Source organism: Procambarus clarkii, chromosome 72, assembly GCF_040958095.1.
Source record: "Procambarus clarkii isolate CNS0578487 chromosome 72, FALCON_Pclarkii_2.0, whole genome shotgun sequence".
In the NCBI taxonomy this organism is placed as follows: Eukaryota; Metazoa; Arthropoda; class Malacostraca; order Decapoda; family Cambaridae; genus Procambarus; species Procambarus clarkii.
In genome coordinates, this window is record NC_091221.1 from 6,733,817 (window position 1) to 6,759,234 (window position 25,418).

At 48.3% G+C, this 25,418-nt stretch overlaps 1 protein-coding gene across 3 annotated transcripts in view; it reads right to left on the reverse strand.

Annotated features, from left to right (window-relative positions):
* The window catches only part of LOC123773619 (putative ferric-chelate reductase 1 homolog), a 75,536-nt gene that overhangs the window by 44,246 nt on the left and 5,872 nt on the right, over nt 1-25,418 (reverse strand). The gene's annotated exons all lie outside the window — the stretch shown is intronic.

A 25,418-nucleotide genomic window follows, 5' to 3' on the forward strand; every position in this document is an offset into this window, starting at 1 on the left:
GTGGGGGACGAGCATGAGGGGGGGGGACGAGCATGAGGCGGGGGGGTGGTGGGGGACGAGCATGAGGCGGGGGGGGGGGGACGAGCATGAGGCGGGGGGGGGGGGGGACGAGCATGAGGTGGGGGGGGGGGGGACGAGCATGAGGCGGGGGGGGGGGGGCGAGCATGAGGTGGGGGGGGGGGACGAGCATGAGGTGGGGGGGGGGACGAGCATGAGGCGGGGGGGGGACGAGCATGAGGGGGGGGGACGAGCATGAGGGGGGGGGACGAGCATGAGGGGGGGGGGACGAGCATGAGGGGGGGGGACGAGCATGAGGCGGGGGGGGGGGTGCAGTAGCGTGAGACACCAGCCCGTGTGGTGGTGCTCCCATTGACAAAATCTGACCTTTGCTGGCAGTAGATCATTACAGTAGAGTGACCAGAGGGTAGTGAGCGTGGGGGGGGGGGAGGGGGGGGGAGGAGACGCTACTGACAAACAAGTCTCAACATACAGCCACAAAGTTTGGGGTTCTACTAGTTTGTCTGTATTTTGTAATTTATTTTCTCGTGGTAGTTTACACACTGCCGTCGGTACTACTGTGGATGGTTTACACACTGCCGTCGGTACTACTGTGGATGGTTTACACACTGCCGTCGGTACTACTGTGGATGAAATAACATCACGTAAATCTTTGCACTCTCATTGTCTCATGGGTCGATAGTCAGCTCTTGGGGCCCCACTTTTCAACTGTAATGCAATGACGATCGACTTATTATATGTCTATCTACTGATGAACCTACGTAATATTATCTGAGACACATAACTAAGCGTGTGACCCGTGAGGCGACAAGCAAGTCCCAGCTGTGTCTGGGTACAAGTGACAGGATGAACAACCCAGCGGGTTTTCTTCCTATTGGGGAGTGTTGTACATGCTGCTATGGCGGTGTGTCCACTCACAAGATGAGTGGCGCTGCCCAATATTGTCACTATGGCGGTGTGTCCACTCACAGGATGAGTGACGCTGCCCAATACTGTCACTATGGTGGTGTGTCCACTCACAGGATGAGTGGCGCTGCCCAATACTGTCACTATGGCGGTGTGTCCACTCACAGGATGAGTGGCGCTGCCCAATACTGTCACTATGGCGGTGTGTCCACTCACAAGATGAATGGCGCTGCCCAATACTGTCACTATGGCGGTGTGTCCACTCACAAGATGAGTGCCGCTGCCCAATACTGTCACTATGGCGGTGTGTCCACTCACAGGATGAGTGGCGCTGCCCAATACTGTCACTATGGCGGTGTGTCCACTCACAGGATGAGTGGCGCTGCCCAATACTGTCACTATGGCGGTGTGTCCACTCACAGGATGAGTGGCGCTGCCCAATACTGTCACTATGGCGGTGTGTCCACTCACAGGATGAGTGGCGCTGCCCAATACTGTCACTATGGCGGTGTGTCCACTCACAAGATGAATGGCGCTGCCCAATACTGTCACTATGGCGGTGTGTCCACTCACAGGATGAGTGGCGCTGCCCAATACTGTCACTATGGCGGTGTGTCCACTCACAGGATGAGTGGCGCTGCCCAATACTGTCACTATGGCGGTGTGTCCACTCACAGGATGAGTGGCGCTGCCCAATACTGTCACTATGGCGGTGTGTCCACTCACAGGATGAGTGGCGCTGCCCAATACTGTCACTATGGCGGTGTGTCCACTCACAAGATGAGTGGCGCTGCCCAATACTGTCACTATGGCGGTGTGTCCACTCACAAGATGAGTGGCGCTGCCCAATACTGTCACTATGGCGGTGTGTCCACTCACAGGATGAGTGGCGCTGCCCAATACTGTCACTATGGCGGTGTGTCCACTCACAGGATGAGTGATGCTGCCCAATACTGTCACTATGGCGGTGTGTCCACTCACAAGATGAGTGGCGCTGCCCAATACTGTCACTATGGCGGTGTGTCCACTCACAGGATGAGCGGCGCTGCCCAATACTGTCACTATGGCGGTGTGTCCACTCACAGGATGAGTGGCGCTGCCCAATACTGTCACTATGGCGGTGTGTCCACTCACAGGATGAGTGACGCTGCCCAATACTGTCACTATGGCGGTGTGTCCACTCACAGGATGAGTGGCGCTGCCCAATACTGTCACTATGGCGGTGTGTCCACTCACAGGATGAGTGGCGCTGCCCAATACTGTCACTATGGCGGTGTGTCCACTCACAGGATGAGTGGCGCTGCCCAATACTATCACTATGGCGGTGTGTCCACTCACAAGATGAGTGGCGCTGCCCAATACTGTTACTATGGCGGTGTGTCCACTCACAAGATGAGTGGCGCTGCCCAATACTGTCACTATGGCGGTGTGTCCACTCACAGGATGAGTGACGCTGCCCAATACTGTTACTATGGCGGTGTGTCCACTCACAAGATGAGTGGCGCTGCCCAATACTGTCACTATGGCGGTGTGTCCACTCACAGGATGAGTGGCGCTGCCCAATACTGTCACTATGGCGGTGTGTCCACTCACAAGATGAGTGGCGCTGCCCAATAAACTCGCCCCTCGGGGCAAAATTAAAAAAAAAACACAATTTAGTGTGGGTGCGCGCCAGCACAGTGTAGGACCACCACACTTGTCGCACCTCTCCTCTACAGCAACCCATAATGGCCTGTTACCTTGTCATTATTCAGTCATATTTAATGCACATATAACTTGGGTTTTAATTATACCAGTTTCATTGCAGTCATGCACGACCATGATGACCGAGCAAGTTGTCGTGTCCTCCTGACCCACCTCTCACCCAAGCTGTACACCTGCAGACTCACAGTATTGGCTCAAGAACATGAATATGGTTGGTGGGAACATGGCGTCGCTGGGTGGGCTCGCCCCACCCCACCGCACCCTGCCTGCCTGCCTGGCTGTTGTGACAGTCACTTCTCCACTTGTCTATTACATCAACATGCGCATATTAACTGTGTGTACATGTTCAGTGACGGACCACTGCGGGGCAGGGAAGAGGGAGGGGGGGAGGGGAAGAAATGTATCTTGTGTCCCTGTATTCCCTGAATATACAAGAATAAATGTATCTTGTGTCCCTGTATTCCCTGAATATACAAAAATAAATGTATCTTGTGTCCCTGCCAGAAACGCTTTGCGTAATAGTGGCTTTAGGCATTGTATGTACTAGCTCTATCTATAATCCATCAATCTTGGTAAAATGTCTTGTATGTACCTTACCTAAAAACATTTATTTATTTATTTATTTATTATTCAAAAGGTGCAGTAGGCTGCTGGCGAGGAACAAGAGGGTGACGCTCTCTGCTCTTCTCTTGGCTTCAACAAAAAAGTTCTGCTCAAACTAACGAGAGCAGACAGCAGGTTGTGCTGGGTGGTCCACAGTTGAGGACCTTGACGACCAGACTAGCGCGCCTGTTGTCATGTAATCCCATACAACTGTACTTCTACAATGGTAATCCCATACAACTGTACTTCTACAATGGTAATCCCATACAACTGTACTTCTACAATGGTAATCCCATACAACTGTACTTCTACAATGGTAATCCCATACAACTGTACTTCTACAATGGTAATCCCATACAACTGTACTTCTACAATGGTAATCCCATACAACTGTACTTCTACAATGGTAACCTCATGTTTCGTGTACCTTCTCACGTGTTGCAGAATAACTAATGTTAAAATAATAACTCATAGGCCTCCGAAATGCTGCCACTGTAGACTCTGAGGGTGTTGAGCTGTGTAGTCTCTACACTAACACACACACACACACACACACACACACACACACACACACACACACACACACACACACACACACACACACACACACACACACACACACACACACAACACAACAATAAGGAGAGGGGGAACAAGTTCCTGAAGATTGCATACACCAACATAGATGGAGTGAGATCGAAGATACTGGAGTTAAGTGATGTAATACAGCTGCAGACGCCAGACATTGTTGCACTCACGGAGACAAAACTTGAAGATGTAATTTTAAATGAGGTCATATTCCCAAGGGGCTACTCAATTTGGAGACGGGACAGAAAAATTAGGAAAGGCGGTGGCGTTGCTGTGCTGGTAAAAGAACACCTAAAGGTGAAGGAAATAATGACTGCCAATCCACAAGAAGTTGACATAATAGCACTAGAGATCTGCTATGAGGATGATAAACTAATGATGATAAATGCATATAGTCCACCGCCAAGCAGCACATGGTCAAAGGAGGAGCTAGATAGTAAACGTGAAGGTCTTATAACAATAATGAGAGAGATTATAGCGAGAGCGGATAACGATAGATCACGACTGTTGATAGTCGGTGACTTCAACTTGAAATCCATAGACTGGGAAGCATATGAAGCTAAAACAGAAGATTTTTGGACCTGTAAATTTGTAGACCTCATCCTGGAAACATTCTTGTATCAACATGTTAAACAAGCTACGAGGATGAGGGAAGGGGACGTTCCCTCCATGCTAGATTTGATATTTACCAGGAAGGAGGAAGAGATATTTGACATTCAGTACCTTCCTCCCTTGGGTAAAAGTGACCATGTCTTTTTGGGAATAAAGTATGCAATGCGTTATAAGCTGGAAGAAAATAAGGAGGTTGAAGCAGTTGAAAAACCAGACTTCAGGAGAGGACATTATGGTGACCTTAGAAATTTTTTTAGTGAGTATAATTGGACAGACTTGATGCTAGGCAAGGAAGTGAATGAGATGTATGGCAAGTTTTGTGAAATATATGATAAAGGCACAAAAAAATTTATACCAAAACAGAGATGCAGAACTAGGAAACAGGATTGGTTCAATAGAAATTGCGAGAGGGCTAGAGACCGAAAGACACAAAAATGGAATCAATACAGGAAGAGGCCGAACCCCCAAACATACCAGCGATACAAAGATGCGAGAAACAACTACACGGCAGTGAGGAGAGAGGCAGAAAGAAATTTTGAAAAAGGGATTGCGGACAAATGTAAAACAGAACCGGGTCTATTCTATAAATTCATAAACAACAAATTGCAGGTAAAGGATAATATTCAGAGGTTGAAAATGGGAAATAGATTCACGGAAGATGAAAAGGAAATGTGTGAAACATTAAACGAAAAGTTCCAAAGTGTGTTTGTACAAAATGAAATCTTTAGGGAACCAGATACAATAAGAATTCCAGAGAACAACATAGAACACATAGAGGTGTCTAGAGACGAAGTGGAAAAAATGCTCAAGGAGCTCGGTAAGAACAAAGCAGCTGGCCCAGATGGCGTTTCACCATGGGTTCTGAGAGAATGTGCATCTGAGCTCAGCATTCCACTTCACCTGATCTTTCAGGCATCCCTGTGTACAGGAATCGTAGCAGACGGGTGGAAACAGGCTAACATAGTTCCAATCTACAAAAGTGGCAGCAGGGAAGACCCCCTCAATTATAGACCTGTATCATTGACAAGTGTAATAGTGAAAGTATTGGAAAAACTAATCAAAACTAAATGGGTAGAACACCTAGAGAGAAATGATATAATATCAGACAGACAGTATGGTTTGACAGACAGTATGATAGAAAAATGAGGGCAGTAATCAGAGGCAATGTATCAGAATGGAGAAATGTCACAAGTGGAGTACCACAGGGTTCAGTTCTTGCACCAGTGATGTTTATTGTGTACATAAATGATCTACCAGTTGGTATACAGAATTATATGAACATGTTTGCTGATGATGCTAAGATAATAGGAAGGATAAGAAATTTAGATGACTGTCATGCCCTTCAAAAAGACCTGGACAAAATAAGTATATGGAGCACCACTTGGCAAATGGAATTTAATGTTAATAAATGTCATGTTATGGAATGTGGAATAGGAGAACATAGACCCCACACAACCTATATATTATGTGAGAAATCTTTAAAGAGTTCTGATAAAGAAAGATCTAGGAGTGGTTCTAGATAGAAAACTATCACCTGAGGACCACATAAAGAATATTGTGCAAGGAGCCTATGCTATGCTTTCTAACTTCAGAATTGCATTTAAATACATGGATGGCGATATACTAAAGAAATTGTTCATGACTTTTGTTAGGCCAAAGCTAGAATATGCAGCTGCTGTGTGGTGCCCATATCTTAAGAAGCACATCAACAAACTGGAAAAGGTGCAAAGACATGCTACTAAGTGGCTCCCAGAACTGAAGGGCAAGAGCTACGAGGAGAGGTTAGAAGCATTAAATATGACAAAACTAGAAGACAGAAGAAAAAGAGGTGATATGATCACTACATACAAAATAGTAACAGGAATTGACAAAATCGACAGGGAAGACTTCCTGAGACCTGGAACTTCAAGAACAATAGGTCATAGATTTAAACTAGCTAAACACAGATGCCGAAGAAATATAAGAAAATTCACCTTCGCAAATAGAGTGGTAGACGGTTAGAACAAGTTAAGTGAGAAGGTGGTGGAGGCCAAGACCGTCAGTAGTTTCAAAGCGTTATATGACAAAGAGTGCTGGGAAGACGGGACACCACGAGCGTAGCTCTCATCCTGTAACTACACTTAGGTAATTACACTTAGGTAATTACACACACAACACACACACAACACACACACACAACACACACACACAACACACACACAACACACACACAACACACACACACAACACACACAAAGCAGTTCGAGTAACCTTCAGGAACCTTAAAAAAGGATTTCTTCTAATCACGCTATATTTCCACAACCTGGACCATTCTCATGGTCCAGGACGGACCGAAACGTCGTCGTCCCTTCACCTTCTAGTGTGTGGTCTGGTCAACATACTTTAGCCCCGTTATTGTGACTCATCGCCTGCATTATCACCAAGTTACCAGCTGTATATACCCACTACCAGTCTCTCGAGCAATGTGCAAGGGGCGGTTCGGCCCAGCAAAACTACCACTGTACCCACAGGGTGTGAACCCACAAGGGTGTGACCCCACAAGGGTGTGACCCCACAAGGGTGTGAACCCACAAGGGTGTGACCCCACAAGGGTGTGAACCCACAAGGGTGTGAACCCACAAGGGTGTGAACCCACAAGGGTGTGAACCCACAAGGGTGTGAACCCACAAGGGTGTGAACCACAGGGTGTGAACCACAGGGTGTGAACCACAGGGTGTGAACCACAGGGTGTGAACCAAAGGGTGTGAACCACAGGGTGTGAACCACAGGGTGTGAACTAGTTAACTTGTCATGCCTAATAGGAAAGCCCGTGTCTGGGGGGGGCCGAGGACGTGTCTGGGGGGGGCCGAGGACGTGTCTGGGGGGGCCGAGGACGTGTCTGGGGGGGGGGCCGAGGACGTGTCTGGGGGGGGCCGAGGACGTGTCTGGGGGGGGCCGAGGACGTGTCTGGGGGGGGCCGAGGACGTGTCTGGGGGGGCCGAGGACGTGTCTAGGGGGGGGCCGAGGACGTGTCTGGGGGGAAGGGGCCCGAGGACGTGTCTGGGGGGGGGGGCCGAGGACGTGTCTGGGGGGGGGGCCGAGGACGTGTCTGGGGGGGGGGGCGAGGACGTGTCTGGGGAGGTGCAACCAACAGTTATGTGAGTGCGTAGTTTGCCTTCCCTGCTGCTGCAATGCTGGTAATTATCAGAAGAAAGCACCAAGCCATTACGACTATATAGCACTTTGAAGGGATATTAGGATAAGACTGAAGAAAGGAATGGTGTCTAACTACTTAAACGATCGGAGATTGAACGCTCGCCTGCAAGTAGACACCATGCTGTTACCGTCCACTCCAAGCGGTTAGACAACTTGCTTTAGTGTCAAAGAGCTTTTAACTCCATGACGACTGCTACGTCTAGAACATTACACCCACATTTCCCAGGCCCAGGGGAGATGACACGCCGCTTCGCCGGAAGACCAGACATCACGGCGCAGTGATACACATCAGTACAGCCAGGAAAGTCCCCCGCCCCGGGGGACCTCGTAGCCTGGTGGATAGCGCGCAGGACTCTTAATTCTGTGGCGCGGGTTCGATTCCCGCACGAGGCAGAAACAAATGGGCAATGTTTCTTTCACCCTGAATGCCCCTGTTACCTAGCAATAAATAGGTACCTGGGAGTTAGTCAGCTGTCACGGGCTGCTTCCTGGGGGTGGAGGCCTGGTCGAGGACTGGGCCGCGGGGACACTAAAGCCCCGAAATAATCTCAAGATAACCCCCCCCCCCCCAACTCTCCGGCGTACAAGGCATATAAAACCCATGACGACATAGGAAATGTCTGTCGGAAACAATGTCGAGTTCTTACGAAATAAAATTCCGCTGACTGTATACATTCCTGTGAAAGGTAAGGTGTAGAGCAGCGAGAGCGGCACCAAAGGTGTAGAGCAGCGAGAGCGTCACCAAAGGTGTAGAGCAGCGAGAGCGTCACCAAAGGTGTAGAGCAGCGAGAGCGTCACCAAAGGTGTAGAGCAGCGAGAGCGTCACCAAAGGTGTAGAGCAGCGAGAGCGTCACCAAAGGTGTAGAGCAGCGAGAGCGTCACCAAAGGTGTAGAGCAGCGAGAGCGGCACCAAAGGTGTAGAGCAGCGAGAGCGTCACCAAAGGTGTAGAGCAGCGAGAGCGGCACCAAAGGTGTAGAGCAGCGAGAGCGTCACCAAAGGTGTAGAGCAGCGAGAGCGTCACCAAAGGTGTAGAGCAGCGAGAGCGTCACCAAAGGTGTAGAGCAGCGAGAGCGTCACCAAAGGTGTAGAGCAGCGAGAGCGTCACCAAAGGTGTAGAGCAGCGAGAGCGTCACCAAAGGTTGCCAGCGGAGCTAGTCTCTGGTGGCCCCTTCTGACCCTCGCCCCACATTCACGCCTCAACAGACTAATTCCATTCTATACCGTTAATCACCCCCCCCCCCACCCACCTTCCCTACTGAACCCCGTCGCCGCCTCTCCCTCCCAATGTCTCGTCGCTGGCCGTCCTCTTAAGGTTTCACAACGTCAAGAACACGGTAAAATTAAAAAAAGTGTCCTCTCCTAACCTACCAGAAGACCCAAAACAGAAAACGGGACAGTACGTCACTTTCGCGCGCCGCTTCCATTTTCTAGTACGACAATTTTTGGCCCTTTGTAGGAGGACAGGTTGGTGGTGGCTCCATCATGGCCGGCCACCCACACCAGGAGACCTTCACCTCCCCCGGAAGGTGCGGGTGCAAGAGTCCTCCACCACCACTTACACCCGCCCCCCCCCCCCTCACCCCCAACCCTGACCCCAAACACCCCCCCCCCTCACCAACAACCCTGACCCCCAACACCCCCCCCTCACCAACAACCCTGACCCTAAACACCTCTCGTCACGCACATTAGCCTAACCCTAGAATCCCAGATGATGAGGTTATAGATTCAGCTACTCTGAACAAGTTCCAAGTAGCACGGGCTATGGTGAGCCCGTAGTGGACTTACCTGGCACAGGAGCGGGGCAAGAAGCAAGGGCTATGGTTAGCCTGCCAGATGAAGTGTTTGTGCGCGCCTATTTGTACTAAAAACCATAGTTTTAAGTAAAATAGTGTCCCAACACTGACATTTTTGTTAAGATGGGGCCATATAACATTTATAAATGTATTATTAAACCGAAATAGGCTAAATAACTCCACTGGTGAGGGTTTGACGATAGATTGGTCTAGGCTCAGTTTTAGGCTCATCACGTTCAGCTTTAGCTACCTTGTCTGCATCATCATGTTGAACACACAAAACAGTACACAAATAGAGCAAGAGTTTCTCATTTGTATCAGTTATGTTGTTTATAATGCATGTTACAACATTCCTATATATTTTGCATGATGGGTTTTCAAATGCTTCAAGAGCAGATGTTGAACATCAGAAAAATACTCCTGTAAATCTTTCTCATCTGTGTGAGGGTAAGCATGAGCGGCAGAAGATGAGAGACGGCAGGGAATGAAGGGAGCCGAGGAGAGGGAAGTGGCAGAGAGTGTGAGAAAAACACAGAGGCAAACAAGGAGACAGGGCGACCTTCAACCAGCTGAAGTTGCCCCAAGGTCAAGGGTGCCATAAGGTAGCTCTGGTTGACACCTGGTTGATGGGGGTTCTGGTTGATACCTGGTTGATGGGGTTCTGGTTGATACCTGGTTGATGGGGTTCTGGTTGATACCTGGTTGATGGGGTTCTGGTTGATGGGGTTCTGGTTGATGGGGTTCTGGTTGATACCTGGTTGATGGGGTTCTGGTTGATACCTGGTTGATGGGGTTCTGGTTGATACCTGGTTGATGGGGTTCTGGTTGATACCTGGTTGATGGGGTTCTGGTTGATACCTGGTTGATGGGGTTCTGGTTGATACCTGGTTGATGGGGTTCTGGTTGATACCTGGTTGATGGGGTTCTGGTTGATACCTGGTTGATGGGGTTCTGGTTGATACCTGGTTGATGGGGTTCTGGTTGATACCTGGTTGATGGGGTTCTGGGAGTTCTTCTACTCCAAGCCCGGCCCGAGGCCAGGCTTGACTTGTGAGAGTTTGGTCCACCAGGTGGCCCACGTATGGCCCACGTGCCACCCAGGGCCTCAGGGCGCACTCATAATGCACCAGGCAGGCAGGAAAACACTCCAGGAACACAATAGGCCCCAATATGCACCTCGCTCCTACCACGACTCCTGGAAAATTTGGAATTCTAGTGGAGTTGCCTTTTGTGGCTTTGCCAATGGCAGCTACAGTGTTTAAGATCACGCTTCTACAACCTTTCCTCTTCAACAAGGTCTGATAATTATTGCAGACTTGACGCTGTATAACGTGAAACTTTATACAAAGTCTAGAACTTGTGCCGAGTACCTTGTTAGCACTGCCAGGTGCTTCAAGACCTTTGCATGCAAATCGCCTCCATCTTTACGCACAATCTTAGTCATTGTCATGGATATTTTGAATCATGCATGCTACATGCAATATACATATTATCTTCACTGTGCCTGGAATTCAATGGTTTATATTGCTAAACAAAGCCAGGTCGCTGACCGTATCTCCCTAACTATTAACGTAGTTCTACTTTAAGACTTCTTTAAAAGGAGGTACAATCACCAGGTTTAGCACTAATCGTCCAGTGGATAACGCCCGGTGAGCCAAGCGACCTTACAAAACCAGTCACAGAAGTCAATTCCATTTCTTCATTATGCACCCCATACCCATCCCGTGGGCGGTGGTGTAAAGGATTACAGAGACACATCTTCTTAGTCGATGCAATGGCAAGAAGAAACTATTAAATCAACTATGTTCTTCCATCGGAGTGGAAGATGACCTTTCCTTTAATACCAGGTTGAAGATGAGTGGGCGTGTGTCTGAAGATGGCTATTGATTGTTGCCGCAGGAAGCGGCTAGTTTATTGTGCAACCCATACTCATCCTAAAGTCAATATTGACTTATTAACTACGTGCATAGGTGATATACTAAACATTATAGATACCCCTAAAAAGATTCATAGAAAACACCGACCTTACCTAACCTTGTTAGTATCTTAAGATAAGCATCTTATTGCTTCGTAATTACAATTATTACTTAACCTAAACCTATTATAGGTTAGGTAATAATTGTAATTACGAAGCAATAAGATGCTTATCTTAAGATACTAACAAGGTTAGGTAAGGTCGGTGTTTTCTATGAATCTTTTTAGGGGTATCTATTATGTTAAGTATGTCACCTATGCACATATTTATAAGTCAATATTGACTTATTAAATTTGCGAGAACGGGTTGCATCCTGTGAGGGGTAGCTCAAAAAAAAAATGATTACAAAGGCCACAAAAGGTCTTTATCAGACCTCAACGGTCATTATTACATTAACAATTTCATATATCCTTCACACCTTATAATTATACTGTCAGCTAGTAGAGATTGTTCCACTTTAATAGCTATGCATTTACTGTTATTCATTATACATTAATGGCAGGTCTTTTTGCTAATATATAATGGTTTTACCTATGGAGATATTGAAGGATCATAGGAAAGCTGCTGTTTGGTATTAGTCTTCACAATACGCTACTTGATTCTTAATCTCTTATGGCATTGTTGACCAGACCACACACTAGAAGTTGAAGGGACGACGACGTTTCGACGACAATCGACTTGAGAATGGTCCAGGACGGACCGAAACGTCGTCGTCCCTTCAACTTCTAGTGTGTGGTCTGGTCAACATACTTCAGCCACGTTATTGTGACTCATCGCCTCTTATGGCATTTATCTATACTGGAAGCCAAATACAGTGCAAGCGGATACAGTGCAAGGATTTCAGATATTTTATCAGTAATAAAGTTTGCCATTTCGTACAGCACGAGTTTAGCTTTATCTCTAAACGGCTCAATTTTATTACAGTCAAAGATATAATGTTCTAGTGTGTGTGTTCACCTAGTTGTGCTTGCGGGGGTTGAGCTCTGCTCTCTCTGCCCGCCTCTCAACTGTTAACCTTTTTTTTCCTGCTGGAAAGGAGCGGGTCCAAGAGCTAAAGGCCTCATGCTGGCACAAATAGTTTAGTACACAATCACGCGCAAGCAACCACTTCCTGTCCGGGTGACCTCTGGTGCCTTTGTGTACCTCTGCTTCCCTCCACCCTACACCCCACCACTGACACACTCCAGGGCGTAACCGTACCTTGGCCATGCTGACGCACGCCTCCACACACACTCCTCGCCCACCCAGGCCCACCCTCACCCACCCTCGCCCACCCAGGCCCACCCTCGCCCACCCTCGCCCACCCAGGCCCACCCTCACCCACCCTCGCCCACCCAGACCCACCCCACCCTCGCCCACCCAGACCCACCCCACCCTCGCCCACCCAGACCCACCCCACCCTCGCCCACCCAGACCCACCCCACCCTCGCCCACCCAGACCCACCCCACCCTCGCCCACCCAGACCCACCCCACCCTCGCCCACCCAGACCCACCCCACCCTCGCCCACCCAGACCCACCCCACCCTCGCCCACCCAGACTGGTTGGTCCGGCGATCTAATTCTCTTGAAGATGTCCACTATTTTTCGGGCAATATTTCTTATACTGGCTGGGAGGATGTTGAACGTGGACCTCTGATGTTTACACAGTGTTCTCTGACTGTACCTATGGCACTCCTGCTCTTCGCGGGTTCTATTCTGCATGTATCTTCCATATCGTTTACTCCAATATGTTATTTTACCGGGTAAATTTGGGACCTGGCCCCCCAGTATTTTCCATGAGTATATTATTTGATATCTGTCTCCCTTTTTAGGGATACCTTTTTGGAGAACTTTGAGACGATCCCAATAATTTAGGTGTTTTATAGTGTCACCAACGGCCACAAAGGACAGGCAAGGGCTTCCCGACGAATACAAGCTAACACGAGCAACAAAAGGTCTTGCGGCTCCTACCCTTCACCTGTTTTTTTATTCTCGTACCTTAAAGTTTTTGTTTAGTTTTTCAGTAGACAACATTCACCTGGTGTGAGTGCTGACGACACTATTCGCAATTGTTATTTTTACACTGAGGTTACCTTTCTCAGTGATGTAAAGTGGATCATATGTAAAGTGGATCATAAAACTATTGCAGCAGAAACATCTATAGTGCACTACAGACATAGGGCAAGTATGACAATGTGTTGGAGCACTCACCAAGACGGCACAAGAGGCGTGAAGGTAGACCAACGCTGTAAAGATCAAAGGCAGCAGGAGAGCCAGTACACCAAGCTCCACGACCCAGGAGAGCCAGTACACCAGGCTCCACGACCCAGGAGAGCCAGTACACCAAGCTCCACGACCCAGGAGAGCCAGTACACCAGGCTCCACGACCCAGGAGAGCCAGTACACCAAGCTCCACGACCCAGGAGAGCCAGTACACCAGGCTCCACGACCCAGGAGAGCCAGTACACCAGGCTCCACGACCCAGGAGAGCCAGTACACCAAGCTCCACGACCCAGGAGAGCCAGTACACCAAGCTCCACGACCCAGGAGAGCCAGTACACCAGGCTCCACGACCCAGGAGAGCCAGTACACCAAGCTCCACGACCCAGGAGAGCCAGTACACCAGGCTCCACGACCCAGGAGAGCCAGTACACCAAGCTCCACGACCCAGGAGAGCCAGTACACCAGGCTCCACGACCCAGGAGAGCCAGTACACCAGGCTCCACGACCCAGGAGAGCCAGTACACCAAGCTCCACGACCCAGGAGAGCCAGTACACCAAGCTCCACGACCCAGGAGAGCCAGTACACCAAGCTCCACGACCCAGGAGAGCCAGTACACCAGGCTCCACGACCCAGGAGAGCCAGTACACCAAGCTCCACGACCCAGGAGAGCCAGTACACCAAGCCCCACGACCCAGGAGAGCCAGTACACCAAGCTCCACGACCCAGGAGAGCCAGTACACCAAGCCCCACGACCCAGGAGAGCCAGTACACCAAGCCCCACGACCCAGGAGAGCCAGTACACCAAGCTCCACGACCCAGGAGAGCCAGTACACCAAGCCCCACGACCTTGGCCGCACCTTCATTATGTCTTACCTTAACCTCTTCACAAATTATATTTAAGCTACAAACACACATTCCTAAGTTAACTTCCTTCACACAGCACTAAAGCCATGACTTAAGGTGAACCAAACTTAACAATGTAATGGACTACAACAGGAGTAAATTAGTAATTGCTCTAGCGCCGTACCAACAGGGAAAGTACCGGCGCAATAGTACATTATTACTTTAATCACACACACAGATCACACTAACGTGATGCATCAAATGAACAAATCCACAAGGGCCGTGACGAGGATTCGAACCTGCGTCCGGGAGCATCCCAGGCATCTCAGTCGATTAAGGCAGTGTCTGGGATGCTCCCGGACGCAGGTTCGAATCCTCGTCACGGCCCTTGTGGATTTGTTCATTAGTTTAATATTTGAATTGTGTTTACAATCTCTGGCACTCAATAACGGGAAGAGTCAAATAGAAGTTATCCCCTCTACATTGTGCAGGAGTTTAGGCCCCCAGAGCGGCGTGCTGGCCAGGGGAGGGTGGAGGGTACATGACTGGTGAGTCAGAGGGGCCAGAGCATCCCTGCACCAGCATCACTCGGTAAACAAGACGAGTCTCCCCGAGACACTAAGTACACTTACCACGAGGTAACACCATTGTGGCGAACCATGCAACCTTTCCTTACACACGCTTGGTGCTGTTATCTTGAGGTTATCTTGAGATAATTTCGGGGCTTTTAGCGTCCCCGCGGCCCGGTCCTCGACCAGGCCTCCACCCCCAGGAAGCAGCCCGTGACAGCTGACTAACTCCCAGGTACCTATTTACTGCTAGGTAACAGGGGCATTCAGGGTGAAAAACGTTTGCCCATTTGTTTCTGCCTCGTGCGGGAATCGAACCCGCGCCACAGAATTACGAGTCCTGCGCGCTATCCACCAGGCTACGAGGCCCCATGTGGCAGAACTGTGCCGTGGTTCCCCAGCTATTATTCAACGTCTGAATGAATAGAACAAGTGAAGGTGACGAGATCCGAGGCGAGACAATGTTACAAATTATATGTTAATGAAGCTAAAGTGAAGTTTTTACAGTTCCACGAAGTTATACCGACCATGGATAATGTTGCATATCTATACCATTGTGACATGACCAGACCACACACTAGAAGGTGAAGGGACGACGACGTTTCGGTCCGTCCTGGACCATTCTCAAGTCGATTGTGTCTATACTATACCATTCTCAATGTCTATACCATTGTAAGAATATTGCCCTATTTATGCCCCGGCTTTGACTCGCTTCCCTCCTTCCGTCTCCAGCGTCGACCACTTACCACAACCAGCGTCGACCACTTACCACAACCAGCGTCGACCACGTAACACAATCACACTACCAACTTGCCAATCTTATCAACTTACATAATTGTGGATGGAGAAGGCACTATCACTTTCTACAGTTCATCCTGCGTCATCAAGTATAAATCCAATCAACTGCCAAGAACGTCTTACGGGCTATTCATGCCCGTGCCACCTCTTAGGTGGCTTAACCTTCACCAATCAAGGTAAAGTCAATCTACCTTTATTTCCAACCAGCAAATATAGCTTTATACACTAAAATTTTCAGTAAGCATAACCTACCTATAAGATAACTAATGGAAGGGTCAGAGGAGGAAAACTATGAGAAAATGTGTAAATAAAACTTAAGAATATAAGTCGCCTGCTGACGCGTATTGTTTCCGGGAAACCATCCACCCGAAACGGTCGTATTCAGGAAAGTTTTATCAACCTGAAGCGTGTTCTTTTAGATAAAGAAATGTTAGTGAAATTAAGCTTCGTGTGTATCAGGATAGTCTGTTTTTAGAACTGAAAACATTATTGAGGTCATGTAACTTCACTTATACCTGGGTGGAACAAGTGCCTTTAGTACCAGGCTTACTGGTGAGAGCTGTGATGACCAACGGAGCGTTACAGAGGCGCTGCTCAATGTTCCTGTCGATACTGGCGGTGCAGTATTAACACTGTATACCACCTGAATTATTAATGGTGCCTAGGAGTGCGAGCAGCGGCCAGGCTACACCACAGGTGTAGACGGTGCTACACCACAGGTGTAGACGGTGCTGCACCACAGGTGTAGACGGTGCTACACCACAGGTGTAGACGGTGCTGCGCCTCACACCAGTCTAACCCGCCACTCTTCTATTTATAGTCACACAGCATTAATAATTCACGCGGTATGCAGTGTTAACACTTTCTAATGTACATATAATGGCTTCGACCTTTGCCTAAGACAGCTTAGGGAAGACATCTTTAAGGCACTTTAAGGCTGTCTACTTGCCGAACTGTCACAGCTCTAGATAAGGAGATAACAGCCTTCTCGTACCTTCAAGACGTCTTCCCTAAGCTGGCTTATGCAAAGATCAAAGCAAAGTTTGAGGAGGGGGAGGGAATATGGTAATGTCACACAGAGATCACACTAACGTGATGCATCAAATGAACAAAGGCAGTGTCTGAGATGCTCCCGGACGCAGGTTCGAATCCTCGTCACGGCCCTTGTGGATTTGTTCATTTAATATGTTAATGTAATTACCAGAAGAAAGCACCAAACCTCATACAGCAGTTTGAGCGAGAATAATGGCATTTTTCCAGACTTTGGCGACATAAGCAATGAGACAATTACTACCCACGGGACAAATTCTATTACACGGTGCTATAAAATATTCTTATTAAATTTATATACGAGATAAGAAAAAACATCCTTAATTAATTTCATGTTAAAAAACTGAAGGTATACGAATATTGGCGTCAACATTGAGCACGGGCTCGAGAAGTACCGAGAAGAACCTGATAGGCAGCCCGCCCACACAAACACCCAAAACTGATTCCATGCACTTAGCTTTTATAGTTTGTATATGAAATAATTATGGTGGTAACAACCGTAAAGCAGGAGTGTGTACCGTTTTAATAACCCCCCCCCCCCTTACACCCGAGGTATAGTATGGTAGTTTACCGTGTTAATAACCCCCCCCCTTACACCCGAGGTATAGTATGGTAGTTTACCGTGTTAATAACCCCCCCCCCTTACACCCGAGGTATATTATGGTAGTTTACCGTGTTAATAACCCCCCCCCCCCCTTACACCCGAGGTATAGTATGGTAGTTTACCGTGTTAATAACCCCCCCCCCCCTTACACCCGAGGTATACTATGGAAGTATCAGTATTCCTCCCCTGATAGGAGCGCTCCCTTTCACTCCACGTAGCGCCACACAAACCTTAGAATACTGATGTGGCTAAAACAGTGTGGCGAGATCACAAAAGTTAAAGAAGGTGCTAGTACATACAAGTATAATATACCCAAACTTATCGCCTATCAAGGAGGCCTCGTAGCCTGGTGGATAGCGCGCAGGACTCTTAATTCTGCGGCGCGGGTTCGATTCCCGCACGAGGCAGAAACAAATGGGCCAAGTTTCTTTCACCCTATGCCCCTGTTACCTAGCAGTAAATAGGTACCTGGGTGTTAGTCAGCTGTCACGGGCTGCTTCCTGGGGGTGGAGGCCTGGTCGAGGACCGGGCCGCGGGGACACTAAAGCCCCGAAATCATCTCAAGATAACCTCTTCTCCAAGCTCCAGTACTCCTATACGCACCACATCACCTCACTAACACCTAACACAACTCCCATATCCAGCAGCACCATCTCCCCCCCCCCCCCGTGCTTAACATTGTTATACTCCCACTGTCGACTACTCCTCGGCTCCAACATCACGATTACAACCATTATTTTCACACTGGACACTTCACTGTTTAAGTGGACTAAGACTAGATACAGGATACGACCCCCGTTGGGCGAGCACTCAAGTGGGGACAGCTGAAGAGAAGTGTGCGAGAGGAAGAGCGGTAGACAGCGCCAGGGCTAAACCCAGCTGCCTGACTGGAAGTGGTGCTGGAACAACCCTATAACTGGCTAGGGCGTTAAGTTGGGTCAGGAAGGGCGGCTATGGCAGCGCCTCTGTCATCTAGGTGGTAACAGTCTTCTGCCGAGTCAAGTCAGAAGTAAAGCCTGGCCTCGGGCCGGGCTTGGGGAGTAGAAGAACTCTCAGAACCCCATCAACCAGGTATCAACCAGGTATGGTGGCGTCTTCTATCTTCATCTTGCAATTGGTACCCGGTGTGCGGGTACCACACCGCTCCGAGGTGGCCTGGCCTCTGGAGCTCCATACAGGCAATGGTTAACAGTACCAACACGCACAAAAACTGGCTCCAGCTCGTTCCACTGGCAAGGTTAACGAAGCCGACCTTCCAGTCGTCCTTCCAGCTGGAGTAAGTACGCACTTATCTAACATTAAAGACAACCTAACGTATGAACCATTTGATTGTTGCAGCAGTGAACCGGTTAGTTTATTGTGAACCCCATACCCATCCTGTGAGCGCTAGCGATGAATAATGTGTAGTGCATTTCCGGACAATGTTTGGATATTCTTGCTAGGTGGTGAGTACAGCTGGTAGGACGGGCCTCCCTGCCCATCAGTACAGCTGGTGAGACGGGCCTCCCTGCCCATCAGTACAGCTGGTGGGACGGGCCTCCCTGCCCATCAGTTACATTTTAACAGTCACCGTCAGCGGCCATCTTCGCTACCCAAGTCTCGGGTGAAGTTCCATACCGAACACACTTTACCCATGAAGAGTTCTGGATGGTCGTTAGTGAAGCATATACACAATATTTATCTAATGCAAGTTTAAACATCTGATCTACGTCCCGCCAGGAAGAGTCGAGCCAGTGTTGGATAGGCTCCTGCGACCATTACGATCAGATATTTTCACCTAGTGATAATACCCATCATCGTCTATCCCTTGCTCAAAAGAGGTGGTTCACAAACCATATTTAACTGCCGCCTTGGTCGTTAAAAACACCGAGGCTACTCTTCCCCCCCCCCCCACAACCAATACATACGATAGACACAGGGTTCAGTCCTTGGACCTATACTGTTTCTGATGTACGTAAATTATCTCCCCGAGGTATAGAATAGTTCCTCTCGTTGTTTGCTGATGATGCAAAGATTATGAGGAAGACCAAGACAAAGATGAGGCTACAAGATGACCTAGACAAACTGAATAAATGGTCTAACAAATGGTTACTAAAGTTCAACCCGAGTAAATGTAAGGTAATGAAACTAGGCGGTGGAAACATGAGGCCAGACACATGATACCGAATGGGAGAAGTAGGCCTTCATGAAACGGACAAGAGAAAGATCTAGGACTTGAGATCACACCAAACCTGTCTCCACATAAAATAACATCGGCGGCGTATGCAAGGCTGGCTACCATTAGAACAGCCTTCAGGAACCTGTGTAAGAAATCATTCAGAATCTTGTATATCACACATGTAAGACCAATCCTGGAGTATGCGGCCCCAGCATGGAGCCCGTACCTTGTCAAGCATAAGGAGCTGGAAAAAGTTCAGAGGAATGCCACCAGGATAGTCCCAGAACTAAGAGGCAAGAGTTACGAGAAAAGGCTGCGAGAAATGCACCTTACGACACTGGAAGACAAAGGGTAAGGGGAGACATGATCACTACCTACAACATTTTCAGAGGAATTAACAAGGTAGATGAGGATAAACTGTTTAACACGGGGGGGGGTACACGAACAAGGCGACACAGGTGGAAACTGAGTACCCAAATGAGCCACAGGGACGTTAGAAAGAACTTTTCAGTGTCAAGAGTAATTGACAAGTGGCATGCATTAGGCAATGATGTGGTGAAGGCCGACTCCATACACAGTTTCAAATGTAGATATGACAGAGCCCAGTAGGCTCAGGAGCTGTACGACGGTTGAGAGGCGGGACCAAAGAGCCAGAGCTCAACCCCCGCCAGCACAACAAGGCGAGTACACACCACCAAGCCTGTACACACACTCCGGATGTCTGAGTGCTTTGTCACCCACATTCCCAGAACATTTGCTGGACACATTTTAAGGTCATGCACGATTCTCAGTTTTTAATGACGGTTACGAAACTATCTACCCTGTGGTAGATCCGGGAATCTGTGTCGTCTTAAGGCCCAGCATCCTGGTAGATGATTTGATCAGTTAGGTTATTGGTGAGCGGTTGAACAGGTACTCTTGATTGATATACAAGTTCCCTGTAACAGTTAAGGTACGCTGGTAATTATCTTAATTATTTATATAAAGTTGGTGAAAAGCCTAATACATTATTAGTTTAGTTGGCTGTACTGATTGCATTGTGTACTTAACAAAAATTTCAACACTTCGATAGTAGTTACGAAGTGTATTGTATCAAGTGTAGGTAAAGGAACTGCTTGCTAGTCTTACGTAGTAGGCCAAGAGTCTCCAGGAAGAGCCTATACCCACTGGCTGCTCTAATGGCGGAAGTGACGTAGTTCCTCGATCGTGGGTAAGACCCATCGGATTCTCTCTAAGTTTCATATTTCTGAACGTTCTGTATATTATAAAATAATATACAATTAGAGTACGAAAAAAGTATTAACATCTTTATTGGGAGATTACGCATGTAGTGGCAACTATCAACTTGGAGGAAGGGAGGAAGCTCCAGCAGAATACAGTGTTGTATTCAGACTCATACGGAGGTACCAGCCCTTATACCTTCAACTGTAAGGTAAAGCTGGTGGCATGATTACATGAAATTGAAAATTTCTGATTTTTGAAATCTGAAAATTTGAAATCTGAAAATTTCTGAAATTTTGAAATGCTGATTGAAAATTACAGCGTAGATTAAATTGAAAAGAAGTATTTGCCAGTAACATGCTCGTGTTAATGAACCGAGGTGAACATTAGCACCTATGATAGATGCGTGCTCACAAACGCAAAACTCTTCACCTCCACAAAGCTAACGAAGAGCCTCCCCCAAAGCTAACGAAGAGCCTCCCCCAAAGCTAACGAAGAGCCTCCCCTAAAGCTAACGAAGAGCCTCCCCCAAAGCTAACGAAGAGCCTCCCCCAAAGCTAACGAAGAGCCTCCCCTAAAGCTAACGAAGAGCCTCCCCTAAAGCTAACGCAGAGCCTCCCCTAAAGCTAACGAAGAGCCTCCCCCAAAGCTAACGAAGAGCCTCCCCCAAAGCTAACGAAGAGCCTCCCCCAAAGCTAACGAAGAGCCTCCCCCAAAGCTAACGAAGAGCCTCCCCCAAAGCTAACAAAAAATATGATTTCGTATGAAAAGTGGCGCTGGCCGACGGAGTCATTACCTTGTACTATTCCCAGTATAATAATAAATGGCAGTGTTCCAGCTGCTCTCGCCCAACACTACAACAACATCGTGACGTAACATGAACGACGCCTCTAGACTGAATACAAACTGCTGGCGTTGAACTGCCTGAGAATCAAACCAGCACCAGCTAGTTCAATCCAGTCTGGTGCTCGGAACACCTTACTCTCCTCTAATCTATAACCGCTTGTATAACACTTTGTTTTATTCACCTTCAATTCAAATTACACAAGTCGCTCTCCCTAATTACACTACTACTTAATTCCCGCCGGTAACTAATATAAAGTGGCGCAGACATTATACATTACTGATGATTGGAGTCGACTCCCTTCAGTGGGTTTCCAGTGGGTGAGGACGGGTGTGGCGCCTCACTGGTGTGGTGGGTGAGGACGGGTGTGGCGCCTCACTGGTGTGGTGGGTGAGGACGGGTGTGGCGCCTCACTGGTGTGGTGGGTGAGGACGGGTGTGGCGCCTCACTGGTGTGGTGGGTGAGGACGGGTGTGGCGCCTCACTGGTGTGGTGGGTGAGGACGGGTGTGGCGCCTCACTGGTGTGGTGGGTGAGGACGGGTGTGGCGCCTCACTGGTGTGGTGGGTGAGGACGGGTGTGGCGCCTCACTGGTGTGGTGGGTGAGGACGGGTGTGGCGCCTCACTGGTGTGGTGGGTGAGGACGGGTGTGGCGCCTCACTGGTGTGGTGGGTGAGGACGGGTGTGGCGCCTCACTGGTGTGGTGGGTGAGGACGGGTGTGGCGCCTCACTGGTGTGGTGGGTGAGGACGGGTGTGGCGCCTCACTGGTGTGGTGGGTGAGGACGGGTGTGGCGCCTCACTGGTGTGGTGGGTGAGGACGGGTGTGGCGCCTCACTGGTGTGGTGGGTGAGGACGGGTGTGGCGCCTCACTGGTGTGGTGGGTGAGGACGGGTGTGGCGCCTCACCTAGACTTCTGTTAAGAGCTGCACAACCTGGTTTTATACCAACAAACTCATCCAAGCAATAAACAAGAATAAAAATGCAGACTGTGTATACAGGAATTCTGCAAACATGTTCGACATAGCAATAGCGGCTTTAAGGAATTAACAGGCGAAGAATAAGATATTTAATCTTGAACACAACATAAGCTTCGTCTTTGCCAGGAGCAAGATAGGCTGAATGACAACTTTCGTAACTAGAAAAGTGGCTAATAATTACCAAAATTAATTTAACCTTTCGACTGTGCATCACATCATATGATGGGGTACCTACATGATTAAGCATCCCATCATGTGAAGTATTAGGGAACTGCCTAAGAATTAAGTCTTGCACATACATGGGACTCTCAGTTGCTTCCTTAGGCCTACAATAACAATTCACCCCCCCCCTATTTTGAAAAAAAAATAAGTCTCACTTTCCCTTTAGGGCCTTAGTAAAATGAGGCCCATATGCAGGCGATGAGTCACAATAACGTGGCTGAAGTATGTTGACAAGTCTCATTGATTGTGCTCAAGTCACAATCGACTTGAGAATGGTCCAGGACGGACCGAAACGTCGTCGTCCCTTCAATTTCTAGTGTGTGGTCTGGTCAACATGAGGCCCATATCTGGCAACAACATTATCTAGTCTAAAAGACTCAACCCTTAGGACAGGCTGTCTGATCATAGGTTAATTCCAGTAATGTATAAAGACCTGTGGCTTGGGTTTTATTATGGATATCGAGTGTTATGTTTTTAATATTTCATCCTGTTGTGAATAAACTTTGACTATGTACGTTATAAAGTCTGTCGAGGGTGTTGTGATTTTAACACTTTAATGTGTAGTATGACATTAGGGGCCTCGTAGCCTGGTGGATAGCGCGCAGGACTCTTAATTCTGTGGCGTGGGTTCGATTCCCGCACGAGGCAGAAACAAATGGGCAAAGTTTCTTTCACCCTGAATGCCCCTGTTACCTAGCAGTAAATAGGTACCTGGGAGTTAGTCAGCTGTCACGGGCTGCTTCCTGGGGGTGGAGGCCTGGTCGAGGACCGGGCCGCGGGGACACTAAAAAGCCCCGAAATCATCTCAAGATAACCTCAAGATACGTATATGAATTTCACTACGGTGTTCATAAAGTTTTCAATACTACTGGTGCTTGTGTGTTGTAACCTTGAGGTTATCTTGAGATGATTTCGGGGCTTTTTAGTGTCCCCCGCGGCCCGGTCCTCGACCAGGCCTCCACCCCCAGGAAGCAGCCCGTGATAGCTGACTAACACCCAGGTACCTATTTTACTGCTAGGTAACGGGGGCATAGGGTGAAAGAAACTGCCTAATGTTTCTCGCCAGCGCCTGAGATCGAACCCAGGACCACAGGATCACAAGTCCAGCGTGCTGTCCGCTCGGCCGACCGGCTCCCTCTTTAACATTACTGCCAATTATGCCGGGTACTACAAGCTTTGTGCACTGAGGCCTTGAATGTGTCTTTCATGGTTTTTTATTGTTGGTCTTGTGACCAGAAGCATAGGCTTGTACGCAGGTCTGCAAAACTGCATTTTTTTTTTAAATCAGTGGGTCTCATGGACTTGTTTGGGATTCATTGAACCCCTAATATCCAATTAGAGTACTTTGCTCATGATTATCTCACTGTAAGGGCCTCAGGGTTGATAATTATGGCTTTACTTGTGGTAATTGTGTACGGTGAAATATGAAACTTAGAGAATACATCTGCGATGTTATCGTGGTATTTATCAATGTAGAGTTAGAGATAGTCACTTTGTGCTTCTGATGAACATTTTAGCTGTATGTATTTCATATTGACTAGCCAATATAATTAATAATGTCGGTGTAGTAGTAGCAAACATTTTTTTTAAGAGTTAATTAGCTTGGCGTGTACTCCCCTTCCCCCCCACCCCCATTAGTTATACTGACTAGGCTTTTATGTGCGTAATGTTTAGATGACAGTTCCTGTTTGTTTTAATAATTTCGGTCGGTACAAGTGCACCACTGAAATAATTGTCTATTTTGTACAACTATTCGTAGAAGCTTCTGTTTTATTGTTGACCAGACCACACACTAGAAATTGAAGGGACGACGACGTTTCGGTCCGTCCTGGACCATTCTCAAGTCGATTTCTGTTTTATGATCTTTGTGTACGGATAAGAGATTGGTGCACAAATAATATAGTTGTATATTATAAGCTTTTACCACTACAAAACGACACTTCCCGTAGTAAGTATTGTGTACTACGTCAATATATGTACGACGGTCCACGGTTACGAAAAGTATGATCTAAACAAGAGGATGGGATGCTGGACGGATACGGGGGTTCATAATAAACTAATAATTTCAATTGCATTAGGTGTATGAACTGGTCGCTGTGTAGCAGTGGGGGTGCACCACATTTTAAAACACAGCCTGGAAGGGTAGTGGAACAGGGGAAAAAGTGGGGAGGACGGCCGCCGATGGAATGGGGGAGGGGGGGTAGAGTGGAAGAGTTGGAGCAAGAGCAGGGAGGGGTGGAGCAAGCCTAGGGAGAGGAGCGGTCTACCTGCTCAGCTAACGGATCTTTGTCATCTGTGACGCTTTCACCCCCTCCCTCCCTCCCTCAATCCCCGGTAGCTTGGCCTTACTTTAACAACTGCTCAGCCTGATTGATTGATTGATGAAGATTAAGCCACCCAAAAGGTGGCACGGGCATGAATAGCCCCTAAGTGGTGGCCCTTTTGAGCCATTATTAGTATCAATAGATGATACTGGAGATCTGTGGAGGTGCGGCTGCACCCTGCGTGACGGGAGATGTCTCCCGTGCTGCTCA